The 26,689-nt window shown below is 36.6% G+C and overlaps 1 protein-coding gene across 1 annotated transcript in view; it reads left to right on the top strand.

The window, feature by feature from the left end:
- Nucleotides 1-26,689, top strand: part of Aldh (Aldehyde dehydrogenase) — a 282,929-nt gene that overhangs the window by 18,379 nt on the left and 237,861 nt on the right. The gene's annotated exons all lie outside the window — the stretch shown is intronic.

Here is a 26,689-nt window from a genome sequence, read left to right as displayed (position 1 = left end):
CTCAATTTCAATCATATCACTTCTCCTTCTTCTATCCACCAAACTCTGCAGTCCACATTCCCTCAGCTGATCCTCATAACTGATATTGTATACAGTCCTGAAACCATCTTTGTTATCTGTCTCTGTACGACAGTTAATTTATCCTCTTCAAATCCTGGGGACCAAATTTGAGAACAATAGTCCAAGTGTGGTCTGATCAGGGTCTCATACAACGGAATGATAACTCTTATCTCTGCCGGTCAGCGTCCTTCTCAGTATTGCAGCAATCCTCTGGGTTACTTTAACCACATTTGCAATATGCTCCCTGAATTTCAGTTTTCTATCAATCATCACTCACAGATTTCTTGTCTCTCCTACTTCCTCCAATCGAGGAGCTGTACTGGAGTATGCAACCTCCCATCAATGGATCCCAAACTTCAAGACTTTACATTTTGCTGCATTAAACCAAAAACCCCCATTCATTTGCCCATCTGCCTTGTTTATTCAAATCTTCTTGCAGGGCTGCCACATCTGCACTATTACTGATAACCCTTCTCAGCTTCACATCATCTGCAAATAACTGAATATCCCCTTGCAATCTTTTGGCAATGTCATTAATATAAAGGTTGAACAGTACAGGTCCCAGTACTGAGCCCTGTGGAACCCCACTTGTAACTTTCTGCTTCCTTGATATTGCCCAACCATACACAACTCTCTGATACCTATCAGACAGCCAATCCTGAATCCAGTTAACTAACCTGACATTTAAACCGATGTACTGCAACTTAATTATCAGCTTATCATATGGCAGCCTGTCAAATACCTTTGCAAAATCCAAAAAAAATGGCAGTATATGCCTTTCCCTTATCAACTGCTCTTGTCACTTTATTATACAAGGCAATCATATTACTAAAGCAAGAGTACCCCTTAACAAATCCATGTTGATTCTCACAGATAACATTGGCCTCGTCTACCCAACGCTGTATATTGTCCCTCACTAATTTTTCCAAGACCTTAACAACTACTGATGACTGTGCTACCGCCCTTATGCAATGGCATTATCTTACCTTCCTTCCATTCCTTGGGTGCCTTTCCCACATCCAGACTTTTATGAAGAACCAGGTCAACGGAGCTGTCAGTTCTTTAGCTCATTCTCTCACAACTCGTGGTGAAATACCATCAGGTCCTACAGCTTTACTGACATCCATAGTACTCAGTATTTGGAACACTCTCTCCTCTTGCACCTCTAAACCCTGAACCTGCCCTATCCCTCTTGTATTAAAACCTTCTTCTCCAGGATGAAATACTCCACTAAAGTGCTCATTGAACAACTCCACTATGTCCTCTGCATCAGTCACTCTATTCCCATTTTTATCCCACAATGTCATTCTTCCACAATCATTTCTCCTCCTACTGGTCACATAGCTAAAAAATTCCCTAGGATTTTCTTTGGATCTTAGTGCCAATCTCTTCTGATCTTAGTGACCTGTGTTTCACTCAGGATTTCTCCATGAGTGCAGGTCACAAAGATGCCTCCAACGATCTTGAGTCTCTCTCTTCCATGTTATACCCATAGATTTTCACTAGTGGAGCTTCCCATCTTGTAAGTGGTCTTCCTGCTTTTCTCTTTATTCTTGGCTGCCAGTTGAGTATTCTATATGTCCATCTGTTATCCCTGAGTCTGGCGATGTGACCTGCCCATCTCATCTTGCTTTCATATACTGCAGTTACCACATCTTTTATGCCTGATCTCTTTCTTAGTTCCGTGTTTCTAACATGTTCCATTTTGCTGATGTTACAACTCCTGTGTTCTATTGCATGCTGAGTTATTCTGAGAGTTTCTTCTTCTTTTCTTGTCGTGTTCCATGTTTCTGATCCATATGTGAGTGATGGAAGAATGTCACTATTAAATAGTTCTGCCTTTGCAGAGATGTCAAGATTTGGATCAGTAAGTGTTTCATTTAGTCTGTTGAATGATAGCCATGCAGCTTTCTTTCTTTTTGCTAGTTCTTCAGATAAATCATTATTCGTTTTTATTGTTTGTCCTAAGTAATTGTAGGAGTCAACTTGTTCTATAGGGTTATTATCAATACATAGGTGATTATCACTTGTATAGATGTTTTTGATCCATTTGGTTTTTTCTAGATTCATTTCTAAGCCTATCTTACTGCTGTTTGTATATATTTTTTTACCCATTTTTTCTAGATCTTTTGGGTTGTGGGATATCAGTACTAGATCATCGGCAAACATAAGGATTTGTAGTTTTTCACCATCAATGCTTATTCCTCCATTTAGGTCTATTTTTTTCAGAATGTATTCTAAAGTGCTGGTAAATCGATTTGGGGAGATCACATCGACTTGACAGACCCCTCTCTTTATATCTATATTTATAGGTTGATCAAATAGGGTTATTTGTGTAGTCTGATTTTTGTTAATTTCTTTTATCATGTGGATGAAAGTAGGATCCACATTTATTTTCAGTAAAAGAAATTAACAAAGAGAGATTTGGTATTCTCTGCATTTTTCTGTTAGTTGTGAAAAATGACCTGGATATGATCTATTGTGGAGAAACCTCTTCTGAATCCTGCCTGCTGTCTACTGGAGTTGCCTTCGAGAGTGGTTTGGATTCTGTTCAGTATTACTCTGTTCATGATTTTATATATGTGAGAGAGTAGAACAGATTGGACGATAGTTTTTTATGTCTTCCTTGTTCCCTTTTTTGAATAGAAGGTTTTCTATTCAAAAAATAGGTTTTTGAGGTTTTCCATTCTCTGGAATCTTTCTTTCTTTGAAGTACCATGTGAATCTGGTAGCCAAGGCTTTGAAAATAATTGGTCCACCTTGTTGGATTTCTTCAGCCTTAACATGATCAAGTCCTGAGGCTTTACCTTTACTCATTTTCTTAAGGGCATGTTCTATTTCTTCCGGAAGTACATCTGGTATATTGCTTGGTTTTGGAATGATAGGTTCTGAAACTTGGCACTTAGTTGCATAGAGATCATTATAAAAATTCTGCATAATTTCTTCTATCCTTTTTCTATTTTGATCCTGTAAAGCAGATGGAATTGATTGTTTAAAATTTAAGTCTTTCTCTATTTTTTTCAGGCTGGTTTTTGCCTGCACTGCTTCTCTTAGTTTTTGTATCCTGAAAACTTTGTAGTCTTCTGGAATTCTTTTCCTTAGTAACTTACAGATAATTTTGTATTCTAGAAAATTTTCTTCACTTCTTTTCTCTTTTTCAGTAGTTCTATAGTTTGAGATGAGAGTCGTTCTCTTTTCTTTTGTTTCACAGGAATTTCTGATTTTTTCTTGCACTCGTTGAATTTATTAATAAAGTCAACAGTTCTTAATAGTCCATTCAGTCTTTTCTATGTACTTCCTGAACTTGTGGTAGTTATTTGTTTGGGTTGTCTTTTGTGGTTTGATGTTGCCCTGATATGTTGTTCTTTTTTGTGGTCTATTCTTATAATGGCTCTGAGGAATCTGGTCAGAATCTATGTTGAAGTATGTGTTTCGCCTATTGTACCAACATTTTGTACCAGTCTTTTACAGTCTGTTAAAATGTAGTCAATCTCATTTTTTGTGTCTCCATTCAGTGATTGCCAAGTCCATCTTCTTCCTGGACATTTGTTGAAAAAAGTGTGTTCATTATAAAGAGTTGTTTGGCTGCAGCAAATTCAGCTAATCTCTCTCCTCTTCTATTTCTTTCTCCCAGGCCATGTGGTCCTATAAACTTTTCGTTTTCTTTACCACATCCTATTTTGGCATTAAAGTCACCACCAATGAATGTGTTTGTTGACTTGTAATTTATTACAGAGTTGCAGGAATACATTGTGCATCATGTGGAAGTGATATCTGAGGTAAAAAAAAAAGTAGTTCCACAATTCACCACCAGGGGCTTCATAAACACCAAATGCATGGAATCTGCATATTATGCAACTGAACAGGTGTCAGGAGGGTTTAAAATGATGGACACAGGATTTTTCCCTTCATTCTGGTTGTTAATACTGTCCACAGTATTAACAACCAGTGATGCCATTAACCTTATCCCAATGTTCTTTGCTCGTGAAGCTGTACTTCCTAAACAATTGCAATGATGTTGCTGCACTCCATGAATTTTGTCGCCTCAACAATTGTCGACGAGTTGTCAGTTCATAACAAGTGAATGGAGTTGCTACTGTGTTATGGAAGAGGCCATGAATAATGACGTTGGTTCTTGCAGTGCACTTGTACTGTATTAAGACACATGGATGTGCCTTATGCAGCTGTCTGGAAAATTCTACAAAAGATTCTGCATTTCTCTCTATTCAAGATAATCCTGACACAGTAGTTGTGTCCACAGGAGTTTGAAAGTCGACTGGCATTTGCTTTAACATTCCTTTCTGGAATGGAGTTGGATGTTGCATGGCTGTGGATGATTTTGTGCAGTGATGAGGCTAACCTTCACCTTAACAGAGTTGTGAATACAACTGTCAGTTATGGGTTATGCAAAACTCTCATGCAATCCAACAAATTTCTTTGCATTCACCCAAATCTACGGTCTGGTGCAGGTTTATAGCTTAATTTATCATAGGACCATTCTTCTTTGAGGACATTCACAACTCAGGTTTTTGCCACAGCTACAGCAGTGCCTGTGCATGGAACAGTCATTTTCGTGCAGGATGGGGCCTCCTTCACACACCAGTTGATCCATACAGGAGGTTCTTTGAGAACATTTCATGAAATCCAGAGTGATCATCTGTACATTTCTCACTGCATAGCTGCCTTGTTCACCTGATCTGTTACTCCTGTAACTTCTGGCTCTGGGGATTTCTCATAGACAGGGTTGGTTGGGGTCATCCTGATCTTGATAACTTGTCATCTCAAAGACAGCATAATGCAGTTTGTGTGCAACATCATTCCCAACCAACACATTGTGCAAAGGATGCAGTTTTTGGCATACTGGGGAAGGGCAGCACATTGAATAGTACAGCCTGTGAATGTATAATAAAAGTTATGCTTGTGTTGCTTTTCTCATTCTTACACATATAGAAAAATTACTATATCTATATTTGGTACGGCATACATTGCCCACTAGTGGTGAATTTTGAAACTACTATTTTTTTTTTCTTCTCAGATATCAGCTTTTGCACGATGCACAATATCATCCTGCAAATTTTTGCAGTATTTGGATCACTGGGTGATGCTCCACAAGGCTTTAAGCAAGGATACTTTAATTTTGATCATCCTGTACTATCTAGTGGCCATCCTGCAGAAACTGCTTTATTGCTGTACTCTCAAATTATTACATAGAATCTCTATGGGCTCTGAAGACCCCCATCATGGCAGTCTCCATCTCTGGACTACAACCTTCAGCTCTTCAAGAAACACATCAGTTGGTTGGTTTTATTGGCACAAGAAGAGCAAAAGTCGTACTGCATCATAGCAAAGATTACATCAGTACACACGGTCAAAGGTTACATAATACATAAATAGTTAAAGATAAAATAGTCAGTAATATATATATATATATATATATATATATAGAGAGAGAGAGAGAGAGAGAGAGAGTGTAGAGCAGCGTTTCTCAACCCTCAACGTCTCAAATATTTTGATGCCCCACCTCAACATCTCAAAGATTTTGATGCCCCCCCCAGCATAATAGTCAGCCAAATTCTGAAAAAGTATAATATAAATATGTACACGTACATTTTCTAATTGCACCCCAAAATATTCAAATTTCCCCCTGTGGGACATATGCCCCACGTTGAGAAACACTGGTGTAGAGTTAGTCAATAATATATATAGAGAGAGAGAGTGTAGAGGAGTCATGTTCAAGAGGTGGGGTTGATGGGACTTGTATAGAAACAGAAATGAACCATGTGTATCTTTACAAATGCAAGATGGATTCAAAACAAGGGGAATGAAATTGTAGCTAGCATTGATAGAGTTTCTTTCTTTTAGGCTTACACGGTGATCCGAATACATTTTGGAAAATTATGGAGACAACTACTGTGTTTGAGTAAAATTTAGTTTAATATAAACCAAAATCCACATTCGACGTTTCGACCTTTATATCAAAGTCATCTTCTGGAGCATATATGAACAAACAAACAACATGAACGCATACAATTGAAAATCAGAACTCGCTCCTGGTCTTCCTTCAGGCAGCCTGCCCTTCATGGTCTACCGCAAACTGACACACACTGGCCAATACATACATGCTAATTCATACCACCACCCATCACAAAAATATGGAGTCATTAACACCCTTAAAAACAGAGCTATAACAATTTGCTCTAACCAGCAAGCGCTGAAACAGGAACTAAAAATCATCAGCAACACATTTATAAATAATGGCTATAACAAAAATACTATTAATAAAGTACTTCATAAAACGTCATCAAGAAAGAATCTAGATTACAGTAAAACCATAGCCATCCCATACATTAAAGGGTCATCAGAAAAAATCAACAGAATCCTACACCAATATAATCTCAATGCCACCTTTAAATCACCTACAAAACTTAAAAACATATTCAACTCCTCTAAGGATCCTCTCCTCCCATTGGCACATCCTGGAGTGTATTGCATCCACTGCACCTGTAACTAACAGTACATTGGTGAAACAGGACGTACCATCCCTATACGTAAGAAAGAACACATAAGACACATTAAATATAACCATTTTGGTGAAGCAGGCCTCTCAGATCATGCTCTCAACACCTTACACCAAATCGACTGGAAAAGTACCCGCTCTTTACACCATACAAAAACCTGGTATGAAAGAAAATTTAAGGAAGCCTGCAAAATTATGATAAACCAACCAAATATCAACAATAATGGTGGCATGAAAATTCCAAAAATCTGGATAGCACACATTCAGCCTACTTAATATTTAGTATCCAGCATACTTCAGGACTCTAGGCAACCTTCAGCTAGTATTGGAAACCATCCCATACCAACTGGTTGGAATGTATATGTATAATCATGGTGTTTATGTGTGTATATGTATAATCTTGATATATGTTTATATGTATAATTTTGCTTTTATGTTTATATGTATAATATATATAATATGTTTAAGGTTTATATATATAATCATATATATATATAGACTTGTTGCTCCCAATGTAATTTTACAACCAATAGATAATAGTAATAATAATATTAATAATAGGACTCTAAATTCCGTAAGCTAATTACCAGTTAAATAGGACTAGCATTGATGTAGTAAGTTTTTTTTTTTTTTTTTTTTCACCAGAGGTCAGGCAAATAATTGTTGTAATGGTTGGTCAGTAACTTGAACAAACCATGTAGATTGTAGTGCAGCTTGTTTCTCTGTATATAATATATATGCTCCAGAAGATGACCTTGATATAAAGGTTGAAACGTCGAATGTGGATTTTGGTTTATATTAAACTAAAGTTTTACTCAAACATGGTAGTTGTCTCCATAATTTTCCAAAATGTATTGATAGAGTTCATTCACCAACATTTTTTGGTATAAGTGACACATCGTTGAATGAGGATGATATCTGACAGGAATAGAGATTGGAGGGATATGTAGTCTTTCACATAGGCAGACAAAGCAAAAAAAGGGAGGAGGAGTGTTATTGAATGATGGCATTGGAGTTGTGTCCATCTAAGGCAGAGATGCCAAGAGCAAATATTGACAGTGGTTTTGAAGCAGTATTATGTGAAGTAGAAGTGGGCAGGATGAAATTTTTAGTAGGGTGTTGCTATAGACCTGGTAACATGGAAGGCAGTGAGAAGGAAATGTTTAGACAAATTTTTCTGGCTAATAAGAAAAGGGTGATCATTATGAGCAATTCAATTATGATAATATAGACTGGAATGAAGAGAGTGCATCAGGAACCAAAGAGAATGAATTTGAGTTTTTAAGGGACAACTATCTTATTCATTTTAGAAATTATGGACTTTACAACCATGTTATAAATAACTCTTTTAATTTCCCGACATTTCGATTTTCATATTAAGATAATCATCTGGAGCATATACAAATATATAGGACAAGCTGAGTTACATTACATACAGTAAGCTAGAGAAACCCTGATTTGATCACAGGTTATTCTACTGGCATGACCTCTAGTGAAAAAAAAAATTAATTATTTAGAAACTACATCAAGCTAAATTCTATTTATAATAAATGAATAAACATTCTTTCTTATAGATTGTTTTCTTTCAGTAACAATGATGTCTTATGTTTAGCATTACAATTGTTATTTTTGATTTAGGATCCTGGATTATCTACAGTCCTGTTTATAGTTTCTCTTAGAGAAGACGGTTCCGTGGGAATATGTGCCTTCCATATATTTGGGATTTTTAGACCATGATTATTGTTCAGATTGGGGGTGGTTGATAATAATCTCACAGGCTTCCTTAAATTTGTGTTCATACCATTCGTAATGGTTCATAATGGTATGAACGTAAGTTTATATGTTTATTCTCATAAGCTTCTCCAACAACTTAACCACAACACCTGACACACAGATAGGCCTATAGTTTAATGCTCGAGTTCGTTCACTCCTTTATGAAGTGGCACAATCTTGCCCTCCTCCACTCCTTAGGAACTTGACTGAGTGGAAGATTCATATTAAAAAAATATGTCAAGGCAGGTGTCAACTCCCTGGTACATTCCTTCAGAATACATGGATATATTATCAAGTCCCACAGCCTTATTAACATCTAGTTTACTCAACTCCCCATACACCTCTTGCTCACTTACAGTCAGTCTCTCCTCCCCATCATCAACTGCTCTCAATCTCTCCATGAAGTCACATTCACAAGATTGAAAGACCTTTATGAACTGCTCATTAAGTATTTCCACCACACATTCCACAACGGTTGTCTTTATACCATTTTCTCCTATCAGTGTCATCCTTCCATAATCATTCTTTCTTTTGCTGGTTACATATCGAAAGAACTCCTTAGGATTCTTTTTGGCTTTTTTTAGCTAACTGCTGTTCATACCTCTCTTTAGCTACCCTCACCAACCAAGTCACCCTCCTTGGTGGCATTTTCTTGATATGTCCATACCATTGAAGTTGTCTTCTTTTGAACTGTTCTATTAATGAGTCTGTATAGTTTAGGTCTTGTCTCACAGTTTTATTTGTTTTATTTTCTGTCCATTTTGTTTTATTTATTTTTCTGAGGCATTTCATCTCAAAAGCCTGAGTGTCCAAGTTTCTGAAGCATATAGCAGAGTGGGTATTATAATTGCGTTATATAATTTTATTTTTAGAGGTTTGGAGATTTTATTATTTTTCCAGATTTTACATAGCTTATTAAATGATGACCATGCAGTCGATATTCTATGTTTAATAGTGGTCATGGTATCTTAGTGTTCTGTTATTACTGTTCGTAAATAGTTGAATTGTTTTACCTGTTCAATTGTTGATGCATTCAAGGAGGTTTACTTTTTTCTTAATTTTTTCCAATTACCAAGATTTTTTGTTTTGTCCCTGTTTATGGTCATACTGTATTCTTTAGCTGTATTGTTTAGTTTGGTTATTAGGTTCACCGTTTTTTCTTTTGTCTGCTATCATTATGATGTCATCTGCATATTTTATGTTATTAAGGTTGTAATCATTTAGGTTAACCCCTTTTTCTCCTTTCAAGGCTAGAAAAATTATTATAGTCTCACAGAAGCAATAATTAAATTCAACAATATAACAACCGATAAAATAAACATCAATAAAGGAGTAGCCCAAGGATGTCCCATCTCCCCATACCTTTTTAATATATAAAGGAATGGGGAGATGGGACATCCTTGGGCTACTCCTTTATTGATATTTATTTTATCTGTTGTTATACTTTGAATTTGGTTATTGCTTCTGTGAGACTATAATATTTTTCTAAGTTCAGGGTATCTTCATTGATTTGTTTCTGTTTTAATATTTTTTATAAAGTTACTCTATTTATTGAGCCAAATGTTTAAAATATATAAAACAGTAATAGATATTTTTGTTATGTTCCCAGTATAAATCTGCTAGTCTTTGTATTATGAAGATCTGATCCAGTGTGGAGAGATTCTTTCTGAAGCCTGCCTGTTCTTCATTAAGAATGATCTTGTGATCTTGTATGTGCTTTTTATTCTGTTTCTGTAATACTCTTGTAAATATTTTTTTTAAGCATGGCTGAGTAATGTGATTGGTCTGTAATTTTTACGGTTTTTCTTAATCTCCTTTCTTGTAAATTGATATGATAATTCCTGTTCTTCAATCTTCTGGTATTTCTGATTAATGATTTTGTTGAAAAGTGTAGTAAGGAATTTTAAAGTTGTTTGCTTTCCTTCTTTCCAGAATTCTGATGGAATTTGGTTTATCCCTGGTGCTTTGTCAGATTTCATTTGCATTAGAGCATTCTCCACTTCAGATGGAAGGATCATTAAGGTATCATGTCTTGAGTTAATGCGGGGCCTTGTTATTAGGCAGTTATTGCTTTCATTCTTAAAGGTTTCTTGGTAGTGTTCCATACATATTGCGTTTATTGCATTTGGATTTTCTGTTTCCTCACCCAGATGGTTGATCGTTGTTAGAGGTACTGGCAAAAAGTTTTTTGTAATTTGTTTAATTGTGTTATGTAATATTTTGAGTTATGGTGTTTATATGCCTCATTGCATTTTTCTGCTTATTTGTTTAGCCAGTTTTCTTTAGCCTGTATGTTTATCAATTTCATTTTTGAGTTGTTTGTATTTCTTCTTGTTTTCTTCTGAGGCATGTCTGTTTATTTTTTGTTTTTAGTTTCTTTTTTCTTCACATTTCTCTAAAATTTTAGATGCTATTCATTTATTATTGGATCCGTTATAAATTCCTCAAATTTCCCTTGCTGAGTTAATATTTCTTTTTCTGTTTTCCAAAGGTTTTCAGTTTCATCTGTTTGAGTCCTATTTATTTCTTCAATTTTCCTAATGTAGTCTAATCTTATTTGGTTATTTTTTGACTTTTCTGCATGGAGTTTATCAATCTAGTTGACTTAGAATTTTGTCTGCATTGTTGCAGAGAGGAGTTCATGGTCTGTATCCAGCTCTAGACTTTTAAGTGTTCTTGTTCTTATCCATATTATTATTATTATTATTATTAACATCTGACCTCCATGGAGTCAGAGACTCATTATGGGAAGTACACACTATTACACACACACAATGCTCATACAACCATGCCTTAAAATGTTTCAATATGTCTACATTCACAACACACTCAGGAAATGCATTCCACCCAGCAACCACTCTTCATGCAAAGAACCTACTCCTCACTCCTCTGCTCACACTTCTTTATACAGTTTCCAGCGATGGCTTCTTGTTCTACCCCCTCTCTTATTCTATGAAAAATCTCTTCCATGTCAACCTGATAAAAACCTCTGGCTAGCATATGTCTCAATCATACCCCCCCCTCTTCCTCCTATTTACGAGGTTTTGTAATTTACATTCTGGCAATCTATCCTCGTTCTCCACATTCGTACTCCACCGCCTTTGTGAATCTTCTCTGGACCCTTTCCAACATATCTCACCATGAAAAACTAGTGACCAGATCTATGCACAATAATCCATATGAGGCCTGATCAAGGCCTTATATAATGAAATCATAACCTCTTTATTTCTATATGCTAAGCTATTCTGCATCATTGTCATTATCTGATGTGACAGCCTCATAAATTGTGCAGGGTGCCCCTGAATTTCAGGTCTGTGTCAACTACCACTCCCAGATCTCTCCTCTACCTTCTTCAAAGTTTTTCCACCAAGTATATATTTTGCATCCCATCATTACTTATCAAATTTCAAGACCTTACACTTTTCAACATTGAACTGCATTTCCACTTACCTGCCCATTCATGCAATCTATTCAAGACCTCCTGCAAGGCCATAACATATGCTTGACCCTGCACTGCTCTCCCCCATTTGCACCGTGTACACATAGCTGCATATCACTAGTCAAAACCATCCCAATATCATTAATACACAATTTGGGAGAGCAACATGAAGGTTATTTATTTCCTCAAATACTTCCTGCTCGCTCACAATTAATCCATCCTCTCCTACACCCTCTACACTTAAGTTCCTCGTGATTCCACCTTGATCAGGATGAAACACCCTTATAAATTGAATACCTCAACAGTGTCTTCTGCAACCATTCTACCATTTTCATCCATTAACATCATCTTACCATGAACATTCTTCCTTCTACTTGCTACATATCTAAAAAAAAACTCTATGGTTTTTCTTTGCCTGATTTGCCAATTTCTGCTCATACTGCACTTTTGTTTTCCTTACTAACTGGGTCACTCTCCTGGCTTGTTGTTTATACTCTTCATGAAACTGATTACTACCATTATTCATCTTGCCTCCAGAGTACCTTCATTTTCCAGATTTCATGCTTAAGCTTCTCATTCATCCATTTTGCATCTACCTTATTCAGCCTTTTGGCCTTCGGAATACATTCACACATTGATGCTGTTATGTATTTCTTTGTCAGTTCCCAAGCAGCATTTATCTCCTTACTGCTCAACTCCTCATTCCATGCTATAGCTCCAAGCTGTGTCCTAAGCTTGTCATAATCACCAGCCTTATAATTTCATATATATCCTATCCTCACCAAAGTCCGCATATGGCTACCCACAATCCAGATAATCACTTTCACCAACTGCAGAAAAGTGTGAAACTCCACCCACAATTACATTCTATGATGATATAATCACATCTAAAACTCCTGATCCTCACTGACCCTCCTTTACATGTTGCCTGAGATAGTTATCTCTCAAGAACTCAAAAAATTCATTTTCCTTATTCCCAAATGCTATTTCTTTATTCCAGTCTCTACCACCATAATTAAGATCATTCATAATAATTACCCTTCTTTTGTTCACTAATCCAAGTTTCTTCATCACCTTTCTGCATTCCCTGGCCTATAGCAACATCCAACTAAGTATGCCTTCCTGTCATCTTCCATGTTACACCAAACTGTCTCATAACCAGTGTCACTATTTCCTCTCTTTAATGTCTTCTTTATGTGGATTTAATTTCCTTTCTATCATCAGCAGCAGCATATTCCCCCTGCCTTATTGCCCTCATCTTCATTGATATCATCTTCATTCAACCATGTTTCAATTACTCCATTGATTTTGGGGCAAATAGTGGCACCATTTCATCCCCCCCCCCCTTATTTCTCTTCTGGCATTTGTAGACAAACACAACAATTACTTTTTATGTCTATAACCAGTCCTATCCAAACCACTGGTTGGTTGTGATTTCCCCACCACACCTGCCCAATCACCTTTATCATCACTTACCACATATATCTACTCAGTCTCAACTTCCCTACCCACATCGCAATATATTCCGTCTCCATACCTACTTTCACTTCTGCTTTCAACATCCACTCTCCCTATGCCATCTCTCCTTGTCTGATATGACAAGAGAAACAGGTAAACAGGGCTCCCCCTGTTTACCTGTTCCTCTTGTGTTCCTGTTCTCTCTTCTTCTTTCACACTACCATCGATCCCACTGCCAAGTACTCCTGATCTTTCACTTCATATCTTACTTTTGATCTCTTGCATGTGGCTCACTGTACTTCCATTTAGCAACACTTTGTTCAGCACACTCACTCCAAAGCCATTCAGATGTATCCCATCATGCCTGTATAATTCCATTTTTCTCTCAAACACATGCCATACATTCACAAACTGTACTCCCTTCTCATCACACAGCTCTGCTAGTATACAATTCATGATTCCAGCTCACCATCTCAACTCATCGTTGTCATACCTCGGCAACACACTGACAACCTTTCCCACTACACTTTGTCTTTCCTTCTTCTCAATAACCTCCTGATATTCACCTTTACATACTTCTTATGTCCACTTAAATCATTTGCTCCCCACAACCACCACTAGTTCCCTTGTTCATTTCCTCCTCATGTCCAATGCCTGAATTATCTTGTTCACTCCCCCTCCTGGATAGCAGACCTCTCTCATTATCTAATTCTCTAACTATGGAATCATACACCACTGCTATCCTGGAGCCACCTCATTTACCCATTTTTCTTTCATTCCATTCTTTTGCACACTTTCATTAGTTTCCACCAAATGTCTCATATCACTCCACATATTCCTAATTTCATTTTTCATTTTCAACAACTGTTTCATCAAATCTTTGTCTGATAATTTCGCGCTCTGGCACTCCATAGCCTTGCAACCTCTCGTTCTGCTGCGCCGTAATTCCATTTCCTTATTCATACTTTCTTTCGCTCCCTTATCATTAACTTTTGCTTCTATATTCTTGCTTTTGCTAACTTTCTCTTCTATATTCTTACATTCTTTCACTCCCTCAATTTCACTAGCTTTTGTTGTTTCCTTTCTGTTTCTTTCATTTATGCCATCTTTTGTATTTTCAATCTGTTTTGCATTTATTGCCTTGTGGTCTAATAATATATCGCACTTCCTACAAATATATATCCTGATGATGGATGGGATCCAACCATTGCAGGTTATTCTGTCTTACAGAACCATAGACTTGAGACCCATAATAAAGCTTTGAACATATAAGCACATGATAAAGATGAAGCAATGAAGATTGATTTGCACCCCATTGAGTAGAGGATAGAGTGTGAAAAGGAGATTCAATGCTCTCTTGCATTTTTCTCTTAGTTGAAGAATCTGTCCAAGGTACCTAAGAGTTTTCTGTCAAAGATGAGACCTCAAGAACTTGGATTCTGTTGCTACTGGAAAAACAGTTCATCCCATTCTTAATTCAGGATCTGGGTGAAGAGTGTGTTTTCGAGAGAAGTGTACACAGACACTTTTTTCTGTTGAAAACCTGAACCCATTGCTAAGAGCCCATAGGGAAACATGATCAATTGCTTGCTGAAGTTGTCTTTCAGTTATCCTCATGTTATGAGAGTAATTGTAAATTATGAAGTCATGGATATATGGAGCAATGTCTACAGTGTGAGGAAGCTGTTTAGTAATTGAGTTAACTTTAATAGCAAAAAAAAAGTGCCACACTTAAGACAAAACTTTGGGAAACACTATATTCTTGATGAAATGGCTGAGATAGCATATTTCAGCCATTTCATCAAGAATATGTTTCCCAAAGTTTTGTCTTAAGTGTGGCACTTTTTTTTGCTATTAACTCTTGACTTGGAAAGTTTGCCTCGAGAGAAAGTTTTTTTTATTAAATACAGGAAAGTGTCCTTTGAGAACTAAGTTAGAGATCTTTTAATATGGCAGATATCCAGGCTGTGCCATAAACTTTTTCCATGTCATAGAAAACTGAAACCAGATGTTCTTGCTTCAGGAATGCATCTCTTATACAAGTTTCTAACTGGACCAAATGGTCTAAAGTTGAACAATATCTACAAAAGCCACATTTCATATTAGAGAGATCATTGCTTTCTAAATATCAGAGAAGTCGGGCATTAACCATTTTCTCCAATATCTTACAAAGACAGCTGATCGGAGCAACAGGACAGTAATTATTTTCTTTTGTTGGATTGTTTCCTGTTTTGGGATAGCAGTGACAACTGACTTGTGCCAAGAATCCAGAAACTCTTCATTTGCAAGAATTCTATTGTTTATTAAGAAAATGAGATCCATAGAAGATGATGATAGATGTTTTATCAAATCATAATGGATGTCATCAGGCTCTATTACACTATGGTGAGATAGTAGATGTTAGTTCCTCCTTAACAAATGTCTGATTGTATGGCTGAAGCCCACTGGGAAAAATTTAGCCTTTGTTTCTCTTGTTTCTCTTTCAATATTAAAAATTCAGGAGGATATGAAACTGTTGCTGAGTTTCTGGCAAAATTTTCTCCCGAAGTGTCTGTAGTAGCTTCAGGATCAGCAATAACACATCCATTATTGGTGTGTCTTATATCCACCTTTCATTTTCTGGATTTTATCCCATACAATTTTTGCACGTCATTTGATTAATTGATGAGGTCAGCTGGATCCAAGATTGTTTTTGACTCTGACATCTCACATAATGTGCTTTGGCTTGAGCATGCTTAAAAGTTATTAAATTTGATGTGGTGGGATATCTATGAAATATAGCTCTTGCTCTGTATTGATCTTTTTTTGGCTGTCTGGCATTTCTGTGTTCCACCAAGGTTTTTGATAATGTGGAAATTGAGATGATGTTCTTGGAATGGAAGCTGTTACTGCCTGAACAATGCCGTTTTTTACATACTTTACTGCTTCATTGATAGATGTTTTACTGACTGTATCAGCATTAAATTTTGCAAGATGAGAAAAACTGTTCCAGTCAGCTTGGTCAATTTTCCAGATGGGCATCCATGTAAGGGAACATGGTTCCTGTGAAGACATGCAACGAACAGGAAAGCAATCGCTTCCATGTGTGTTCTCTTTGACATTCCACATGAGCAGAGGAAGAATGGAAGGGAGTCAGATTCTGATATCTATTACAGAATATGAGCAGGTAGTCGTATAGAAGAAAATATTGAGTCTATTATTCAAAAGGGAGAGGTCTTTATTGTCGAGGGTTCATTCAATGATACAACCTGATCTGTTTGTGTTGGCACTACACAAATAAGATATTGTGACCATTAAAGTCATCCATAAGAAGTATGGGTTCAGGCAGTTGCAAGATAAGGTTATCAAGATCTATTTCATTTAACTCAGCACTCGGTAGTAAATAAATTGAACATACTATAATAAGAAATTCCATGGATGGGTGAATTGCTACTGCTTCCAGAGCAGTATTAAGCTTCACATGATGGTAAGGAGTATGACTGCCTGCTGGATTCTCATTGGGTCTCAAGTATGTTTCCTGTAGACAGAAACAGAAAGGTTTGTGTTTCTGTCTTTTAGCAAAATCTTGATATCATTGATATTCTGATGAAACCCATGACAGTTCCATTCTAAAAATTGGCCTATTGTTTTGACTTTATAAACTTGTTTGCTTTTTGAGAGGTTGAAGGCTTACCTTTGTTAGGTTTATATTTTTCAGTTGTATTTGGAAAGTATGAATGGCCACTGTCCATCTCTTCCTCTGGTAAAGTATCCAATACATCTGATCTGTCAGGATCGGTTGACAAGTTTAATTTTCTTTCAGTGGATACTTTGGAGTTGTCTGATGTAAGACTGTAGGTCATGCGATTGATGCGCTCAACAGAGATGGACTTGCGATCATGAAGTTTTCTGGTGTGGTGGAATAGACATATGCATTTGAGATGCTGTTGACATTTTCTTATCTGCCACTTTTTCAGCATATGAAGATTTTGGAACAGTTGTAATGGTGATTAACTTCCTTTTCCATCCTGATATGATATATTTTGTTCTATTTTAATTTTTTGTATGTCTTTTTCATTTTTCCACTTCTGACATGCACAACAGTAAGCTGGATGATCTACCTGATAGTTGACATATTTAGCTTTTTTTTTTTTTTTTGCAGAGCAAGATTTGTTATCATGCTCTTCACTATCACATCAGGCACAGGTGGTAGAGCCACTACAGGCAGTTTGGACATGCTCATTTAAAGCATATTAGTGGATTAGAGATGTATACTCTAACAGGACAGTTGGGATACTCTGCTTTTACATATGTTGGAGGCTTATGTGTATCAAAAGTAAGGATGATGTTCCTGGTTGGAACTAGATGACGATCTTTATGTATCTGGATGCATCTCACACCTATTATGCCTTGATCTTTAAGCTCTGAATATATTTACTTATTAGGAGCATCAAAGAGATCCCGGTCATTTCTCAAATGTTGCTGACACAATGTTTCCACAAGGATATCACCAGAACATAATTTCTTAACAGTTTTGGGAGATCCTGCCAGTCCTTCTAAACCCTTTTGAATAAAGAAGGGTGATATTGTACCTGTTGCATAGATGATCAAAAAAACTGGTATATTTATCGATACAAAATTAATAATGGAAAAAACTCACGTACAAAGATTATTTAATAGTATAATTTTCATCTTCAGTACATATTAAGCTCAAATTAAACAATAACTGACAATTCCAAAAAAGCTACCTAAGTAGCTGGTGTAAGATAACTAAAAAGGTCAATAAATTTCCTAAAAAAAACAAAAAAAAAACAAATCATAGCATAGACAGGGGTATTCGATCCTTATACCAAAAAACGGCCAACAGATTACGTTTTGAATGTGCAAATATTCTTTTTAATGCCAAGTGTCCTCGTCCTAATCTTTCTTACTCTGAGTTTAAAGCATTGAAATCACTGAAGAATAACAATAATTTAATTATTATGAAAGTTGATAAGGTGGAGGCTGTAGTGATTCAAGATAGGAAGGAATATGAGAGAAAAATGTCTCTTTTACTTCACGACTGTTCAACTTATAGGCCTCTTACATCGGATCCTGCCCGGAGTCAATTGAAGAGACTTAATTCTCTTATAGATAATGTATCTATATGGAATGAAGATCAAAAGAAAAACTTAAAACCTTCTTCGGTCGTCGACCTAGATTGTATGGTCTTCCAAAAGTTCATAAACCAGGCATTCCGTTAAGACCAGTCGTAGATTGCATGTAGGTTGCCCCACTTACACGATCTCAAAATTTTTATCAAATTTACTCTTCTCTTCAACTAGAAGAACTGATACTTATATAAAAAATACTTTGGATTTCAAAAATAAAATTTCGGATTTTCATTTGGACGTTTCTGATATCATGATCAGGATGTTGTTTTTTTATTTACAAATGTGCCTCTTTCTGAAAGCATTGAATTACTACAACAGGAATTTCCTTCAGACATTGTAAACGTATTTGATTTTGTAATACATTCAGGTTATTTTTCCTTTAAAAATAAGTTGTATCAACAAATTGGAGAAACAGCAATTGGCAATCCTCTTTCTCCTGCTATCTCCAATTTCTTTGTGGAACATTTTGAACAACATATCTCCCAGACCTACTCATTGGTTCAGATATTTCAATGACATTTTTGCTGTATGGAATGGCTCTTCGGATGAACTTCAGCAATTTCTCACTAAGTTAAATGCACTTCATCCTAGGATCAAGTTTACCCTAGAAGTAGAATCAAATAAGCAGTTAGCCTTTTTAGATCGTCTAATTCTTTGCCAACCAGATGGTAATCTATATTTCTCAGTTTATAGAAAGAAGACTCATACAGGCCATTATATCCATGTGGAATCTCATCACCATCCCAGTCAAAAGGCAGGAACTATTAAAACACTGGTTCATTTGGCCCACTCCTTTTGTTCTTCAGACAATATGTTACAAAAAGAACTACAATATATAACTTCTTCCTTTCTATCTAATGGTTATAAGAATTGCTTCATTAAAAGAACTTTGAGTAGTTTTAATATGTCTTCCTCTTCAAACACAGAAGAAATAACGCGCATTCCTATCCCTTATGTACAAAGCATCAGTGAACGTATAGCAAAAGTTTTAAAACCACTGAATATTTTGTGTTGCCTTTCGACTGTTTAGAAAAATCTCCACCTTTCTCACTTCTCCTAAGGACAAGCTTCCACATCTTAATCATCCAGGTGTCTACCATATTCTGTGCTCTTGTGGATTATTTTATTTCGGACAAACGGGAAGATCTGCCTCTTTTCGGCTAGAAGAACACCAATCTTATATTAAATACTTTAAACCTGAAAAGTCTGGACTTGCAGAACATGCCATCTTCACTAGACATAGAGTTCATTGGCGAAAGACAAGAGTTCTTCACAAAAGTCAGTTCTTCATGGAACACCTTTATAAAGAAACATGTGAAACTCTACTTCATTCTCTTAACTTAAACAGATCCGACAACTTACGTCTATCCCCTTTATGGGAGATAGTACTTTACAAATCAGCTAATGTTTTCTAACTTTTCATTGTATTGATTTTTTTTTTTTTTTAGGAAATTTATTGACCTTTTTAGTTATCTTACACTAGCTACTTAGGTGGTGCTTTTTGGAATTGTCGGTTATTGTTTAATTTGAGCTTAATTTGAAGATGCCTGTGACACACAGGCAAAAATTATACTATTAAATAATCTTTGTACGTGAGTTTTTTCCGTTATTAATTTTGTATCGATATGTCTACACATGGTATACCTCTTTTAAAACTTATGGTATATTTATACCAGCATGATATATCTTTCGTTTCTTACTTTTGATACCAAATGACATGGTATCAATGGTAATCTATGGTAGCAATACTATTTTGGGACTTTGTTAAGGGGTCCCTGAAACGTTTGTGGATGAAGAATTCATGCTCAAGGGGTTTTTAGTTTGGTACCACAGCTCCTCACCTACGATGAAGCCACACATGGATGCCCACTGATCAGCAAGCAATAACTGCACTCGGGAGTGGAACGCTAGAACGCCCTTGCAGGCAAGTCCACTATCCAATTGATCCTGGCTGGACCATCCAGGACCACCTGCCTTTCCAAAGCAAAGGCCAAATTAGTGCAAGCATTACCTTATTTAACCTTCTGAACCTTGGAATACATTTAGACATTGCTTCTGCTATAGTGGCATTGCTAGAGCTTTTGCTGCCCCTCTCAATACACATCAAAAATACTACAAAAAGTCAAAACGGCGTATAGGGTAAGGTTCAAAGTGCTGCCCGGAACGGACCACCCCGCCCTCTGTCCCCCTAGCCACACCACCATTCTATTAGGCAATTCTTGAATATCCCTCAAGCTGCATTGATCTCCTTTCCAGCTAAGTTCTCATTCCATACTTCACTTGCAAGCTCTCTCTTGAGCTCCTCATAATCATCAACATTGTTGTTCCACATATACCTTTTCTTCACAGTGCTGGAAACCACCCAGGTAATCACTTGATGGTCTGGAGGGTGCTTTGATAACTCATTTATAATACATCCTCTTATAAGATGATAAAATCCAAGAACCTCAATCCTTGTGTGCCCTCTGTTACATGCTGCCCCTGAAAAACTCACTCATTTTCTTTACTTCCAGTTTCTATCTCAACATCTCAGTCTATATTGCCATTGTTACTGTAAAAGCCTGAAAAGTGATAAATCATAGCATTTTTTAGTTAAATAAGTTTAGTTTAGTAAGCAAGTTAAGTAAGTTTGAGTGCGGTTAGTAGTTGGAAGGGACCAATCGTTTGATGCTGTTGGCACACTCTCCCTCGATGAGTCTTTGGACTCCCTGGAGGTGTCAAATAATAATAATAATAATAATAGTTTACCATGGTATACCTTTTCCTCACAGAGGTCCTCACACTGCTGGCAACCACCTAGGTTGAACCCAGGTGAGAGTGACTTGATGGTCACTCTCACCAACTGGAGGATGCTTTGACACATCATTTATAATTACATTCTCTGATAAATAATAAAGTAACACGTAAAAACCACAGTGATATCTTTAATTAGTAAAAGGACAGATATTTCATACTAAAATTAATAGTACATCTTCAGTGTCTGTAACAGGAATGGAATACAGGCAAAACGTTCGGTGGATCACCTATTAAAATACAATTGTTACCGCATGCTAGGAAATAATAGATATAACAAATTTAATCATCATCATCATCAAATTCCTGCCATGTACCCTCAAGGGGTGTACAGGATATGATAGTACTACATGAAAAAAATTACATCATTATTAATTTCCTATCTACAATTTTCCTCCAAATCAGTCTGTTACTTGTCAAGACTCCAACATTATCAGATCTTATATTTCTATCGTCTAAAGCATTTTGTACCATATCAATCCACCTATATCTTGGTCTTCCTCTGGGTCGTTTTGCTGCCAACCTGGCAGAGAACACTTGTTTTACTAATCTTTCCTCGCCCATTCTGTTTAAGTGACCATACCACCTGAGATTAGCTCTGCTAACGTATTCCTGGATGCTGACAATGTCAAGTTCTTTCCTAATATCCTCGTTTTTAATATGATACTGCCATTGATGCCATCTATTCATGCCTATAATCTTTCTCAGGACTCTCATATCTGTGGTCTCTAGTCTTTGGTGAAGTGTTTTACTTCTGACCCAGCTCTCAGATCCATAAGTTAAAACTGGTTTGAACACTGTCTTGTATACAGCTAATTTAGTGTTCTGACTAATTTCTCTCTTATTCCATATGAATTTATTCAATTGACTTCCCACCATACCAGCTTTGCTGATTCTGTTGTCTATTTCTATATTTAATTTACCATCTTCGGTAAAAATCGTGCCTAAATAGCTGAAATGTTTTACTTGTTCCACAGGTTCTCCATTCACAACACCGTTGACATTTTTCAGTGATTCTGCCTATTTTCATTGTCTTTGTCTTTTTATTGCTGACCTTCATACCATATGTATTACAACAGCTATTCAGTTTAGTCAGAGAATCTTGCAGACTTGTATAAGATTTATTTAGAAGTATAACATCATCCGCATAAAGCAAAGAGCTGAAATTAACATCTCCAATTTTGATATCATGTTTAATACCACTTTCCTTCATAATGTGATCCATATAGATAATGAATAACAGAGGGGATAATGTACATCCTTGTCTCACACCAGATTTAACATTAAACCATCTTCCTGCACTTCCTTCAATTCTAACTGCTGACTTACAACTCAAATAAAGACTAAGTATTGCTTGATATAATGCCCCATTGACACCATATAACTGCAGCGTATTGAATAGCTTCTCTCTTGGCACCTTGTCATATGCCTTTAACAGATCGACAAAACTTAAACACAGATCTTTGTTATATTCCCATGCTTTCTCGACTATTTGTCGTAAAGTGAAGATCTGATCCTGACAGACTCTATTTGGCCTGAATCCAGCTTGTTCTTCACCAAGCTTTTCTTCCACAATTCTTCTCAACTGTTTCTCAAGTATACTTGCATAGATCTTGCCAGGAACACTCAGTAGGAAAATACCTCTGTAATTCTCACATGCAGTTTTATTTCCCTTTTTATATATGGGTACTATGAGAGCTCTACTCCAATCATCGGGAATTCGTCCCTCTGTCCAGGCTTTCTGAACTATGCATTGCAGCCACTGTAAGACTCTTATACCACCATACTTCAGCATTTCTGGTCGAATATCATCTACTCCTGCTGCCTTTCCACATTTCAAGCCTTTGATGGCTTCAAGTATGGATATGTATTCCTGACTGCATGCCTGGTAAGTGTTTTTTACCACTGTGCTGTCATCACTGCTTGTTTCATTTAGCAGTTTTTCAAAGTAATTACTCCATACTTCAAGGATATCTTTTTCTCCCGTTTTCATGTCACCTTTATCATCTCTAATTCCTTTTACAGTACTCTTTCCTCCATTCTTAAGCTTCTTCAACAACCTCCAGAATATTTTGCCACCTTCTTGATATTTATTTTCTATATTCTTGCCAAAGTCCTCCCATGACTTTTGTTTAGCTAGTTTTATGCAGTGTTTAGCATTCTTGCATTTCTCTACATTTTCTAAGAGCACAAGCTGACTTATTTGACAGGAACTTTTGATATGCTTTCTTCTTTTCCTTCACTGACTCTTTAACTTCCTGTGTCCACCAGGGAGTTCTGATTTTTTTATCCTTACAGACAACCTCACCACATGCCTCTCTGGCAGAATCAATCAATGTTTTTCTTCAGAGTTTCCGACTGAATCTCCAAGGTTTGATTCCTGTTCTCAAACTCTTTCATTTTTTCTTCAATAATCTTTGTGTATTTTAGTCTACAGCTCACATCTGAGAGCTGCTCAACTTTTATTCGCTTTAAAACTTTCTTACATGTTATTCTTTTCAATATGAAATTCAATTTTATCCTGCTCAAGACTAAATAGTGATCACTTGCAGTTTCAAATCCTCTGTATACTCTGGTGTCCTGCACCAGGGAGAAAACATCACTATCAACAATAACATAGTCAATGAGACTTTTCTTATTCCTAGCCTCTTCTCTCCATGTGAATTTGTGCACATTTTTATGTTGGAACATGGTGTTAGTAATAACCAGTCCATGTCCTGAGCAGAAATCCAACAGATATTTGCCATTATTATTAGCTTTGCTCTTTTCTCCAAATTTTCCCAAAATATTTTTGTATGTCTCACAATCATTTCCTACTCTGCTATTTAGATCCCCAACAAGGACCAATTTTTCATTGTGTCTGTTGCTTTTTCTAAAGCCTGAAAAAATTCCTCCACTTCTACCTTAGTAGAACCTTCTGTGGCACCATAGGCACAAATAAGTCTCATTATCCAGTTCCCCATTCTCATATTTGCCCACATTACTCTACTTGAGACTGACTGCCATTCAAGAAGATTAGCCTCGTATTTTGTGTTGAATACTATGGCTACTCCTTCTTTTCCTTGATTGTCATTGCCTGAATATAACATTTTGTATTTATTGCTCAGAAAGATCTCACCAGTTTTGGTCTTTTTTGTTTCAGTCACCCCTATTATGTCGATCTGGTACTTATCTAATTCCTCAGCTAGCTCCATTTCTTTGCAATTCAGGCTTCTTACGTTGATAGTACCGATCTTTAACTCTGGTGATGTTGAGTTGGGGTTTATTTTCAGATTTGTTCCAGTAGCTGACTTTTCGCTGTTCACCCTGGTTCCCTGGCGAAAACAACGGGGGCCTTGTTTAACCAGGCGATGCCCCAGCCGGCATGAAATTTTGTCATGTTGTACCATCATTCTATATTTTTGTTTAACCAATAAGATTACAGTTTGGTTGGCTAAATCCCAAATTGCCAGCCCATCCTCATCCATTCAGTATCCAAGTAGATACCCAACAGGGTGCACCACGAGAAGGTGAAGATTGGACATTAGGTCAGAAGCCCTGGTCGGTTCTCCGCATTCCTTTAAAGGCTATGTGGAGGTCTCCTCTCAGTTATACAGCTTTGACCCTTAAGCACCCCACAAATTTAATCTGTTAAGATAAATAGGTTTTTACATAAGATAAAAGTCTCTTAGATCTTTGAGAGAGACACACACAGTCATTTCTATTTAAATTCGGTCGGTGCAACATAGTTTCACAAGTTTCTTTGAATAAGTGTTCATATTTGAATCTGCATCTATGGAGGAGAACTGCTTTATCCCACTGGACACTATGAGTAGAGTCAACACTGCTGCCCCAGACCAGACTTCAGAGTTTGTTATAATCAATTTAATATTGATGTTCTATACCGGGATAAGGATTGTATCGAATAGGAACTCTGCGGACTGTTGAAGAAACTGTAGGTGTTGGAACATCTTATCCCGATCTTATGAGAGAAATTTTCAAAATCTTATGCAAAAATACAACTCTTTATATAACAAGCAAAAGAGAAACCTTACTGCTGTCAGTATGTCTACAAATAAATGGATTGTAAACATTTACGATCACCCATTATCCACCGCTGAAACCATTGCTTTAGCAAAGGGCCTTGATTTTGCTGTTATTCCTTCACGCATTCCTTATCTTGATTTCTTACATAATATAGAATGCAATCTGTCAGGACTTCCTAGCGAAATGCCAACAAACTACGTTTTGAAGTTGCGACTTCGTTATTCAAAAGCAAATTACCTCCATGCAGTTTATTAAATGCTGAAATTAAAGGTCTAACTTCTTTAAGAAAAGATAATACGATATCCATTTCTAAGGCCGATAAAGGAAAAGCTGTTGTAATTATGAATAAGACTATGAGACAAAAGTATCCAGCCTATTAGAAGACACCATGACCTATCAAGAGATCACACGTAATCCTACTAATTCACAAATTAAACAGCTAAATAAATTACTTGATGAGGTTATTAGTTGGGATCCTAACTACTAACTATAAAATACGCACTTACTTTGGAAGAACTCCTCGTCTTTATGGACTCCCAAAAATCCATAAAGGAGGCTGTTCTTTTATACCTATCGTAAATTGGATTGACTTTCCAACTTATCGGATTGCAAAAGTATTATCACTTTCCTTAAGTGCTCTCACTGGTCATTCCAGATCCTATATAAAAAACTCAACAGATTTTCTTGAAAAAATCAAGGATATAAAAATTACAGATTCTGAAATATTAGTCAGTTTTGACATCATTTCTCTTTTCACCAATATCCCATTAACCGACACAGTCAATTCTTTCTATGAAGATTACCCTCCAGATATCGCAAGGATATTTGAATATGTCATCCACTCAAGTTATTTCACTTGGATAAACAAAATCTACAAACAAATTGAAGGTACTGCCATGGGTAGCCCTCTGTCTCCACCTCTGGCAAACTACTATTTGAAACAATTCGAAGATACTATGTTCTCATCCATTCATCCTCAACCATCTCTTTGGTACCGTTACGTCGATGATGTTTTTGCTGTTTGGCCACACACTGAAGATGAACTTTCCACTTTTCTGCAACGGATAAATAACCTTCACCCACTCATCCAATTCACTATGGAAAAAGAAAACTCTGGTACTTTACCATTTTTGGACATCCTCCTTACTAGAACGTCTTCTGGTACCTTATCTACAAGCGTCTTTCGAAAACCCACATTTACTGGCAGATACATTCACAAAAAGTCTGGGCACCACATGTCCCAAAAATTTGGCATTCTTAAATTTCTAATTCATAGAGCACATAAAGTTTGCTCTTCCCCTTTACTTCCTAATCTTACAACAAGAACTTTCCATCATTAAAAAGTTAATGGAATCAAATGATTACATCTCCAATCAAATCCAACAGATACTTGACTCTTATGTTCCAACACCTACAGTTTCTTCAACAGTCCGCAGAGTTCCTATTCTGTACATTCCAGGAATCTCGGAACCTATAGGTAGAATTTTAAAA

The sequence above is a fragment of the Typopeltis vanoorti genome, chromosome 3 (genome assembly GCF_054136105.1).
Source record: "Typopeltis vanoorti isolate ZY-2024b chromosome 3, IOZ_Tvanoo_1.0, whole genome shotgun sequence".
NCBI lineage: Eukaryota > Metazoa > Arthropoda > Arachnida > Uropygi > Thelyphonidae > Typopeltis > Typopeltis vanoorti.
Note: the sequence above shows the minus strand (reverse complement) of the source record. Positions and strands in the feature narration are given on the sequence as shown.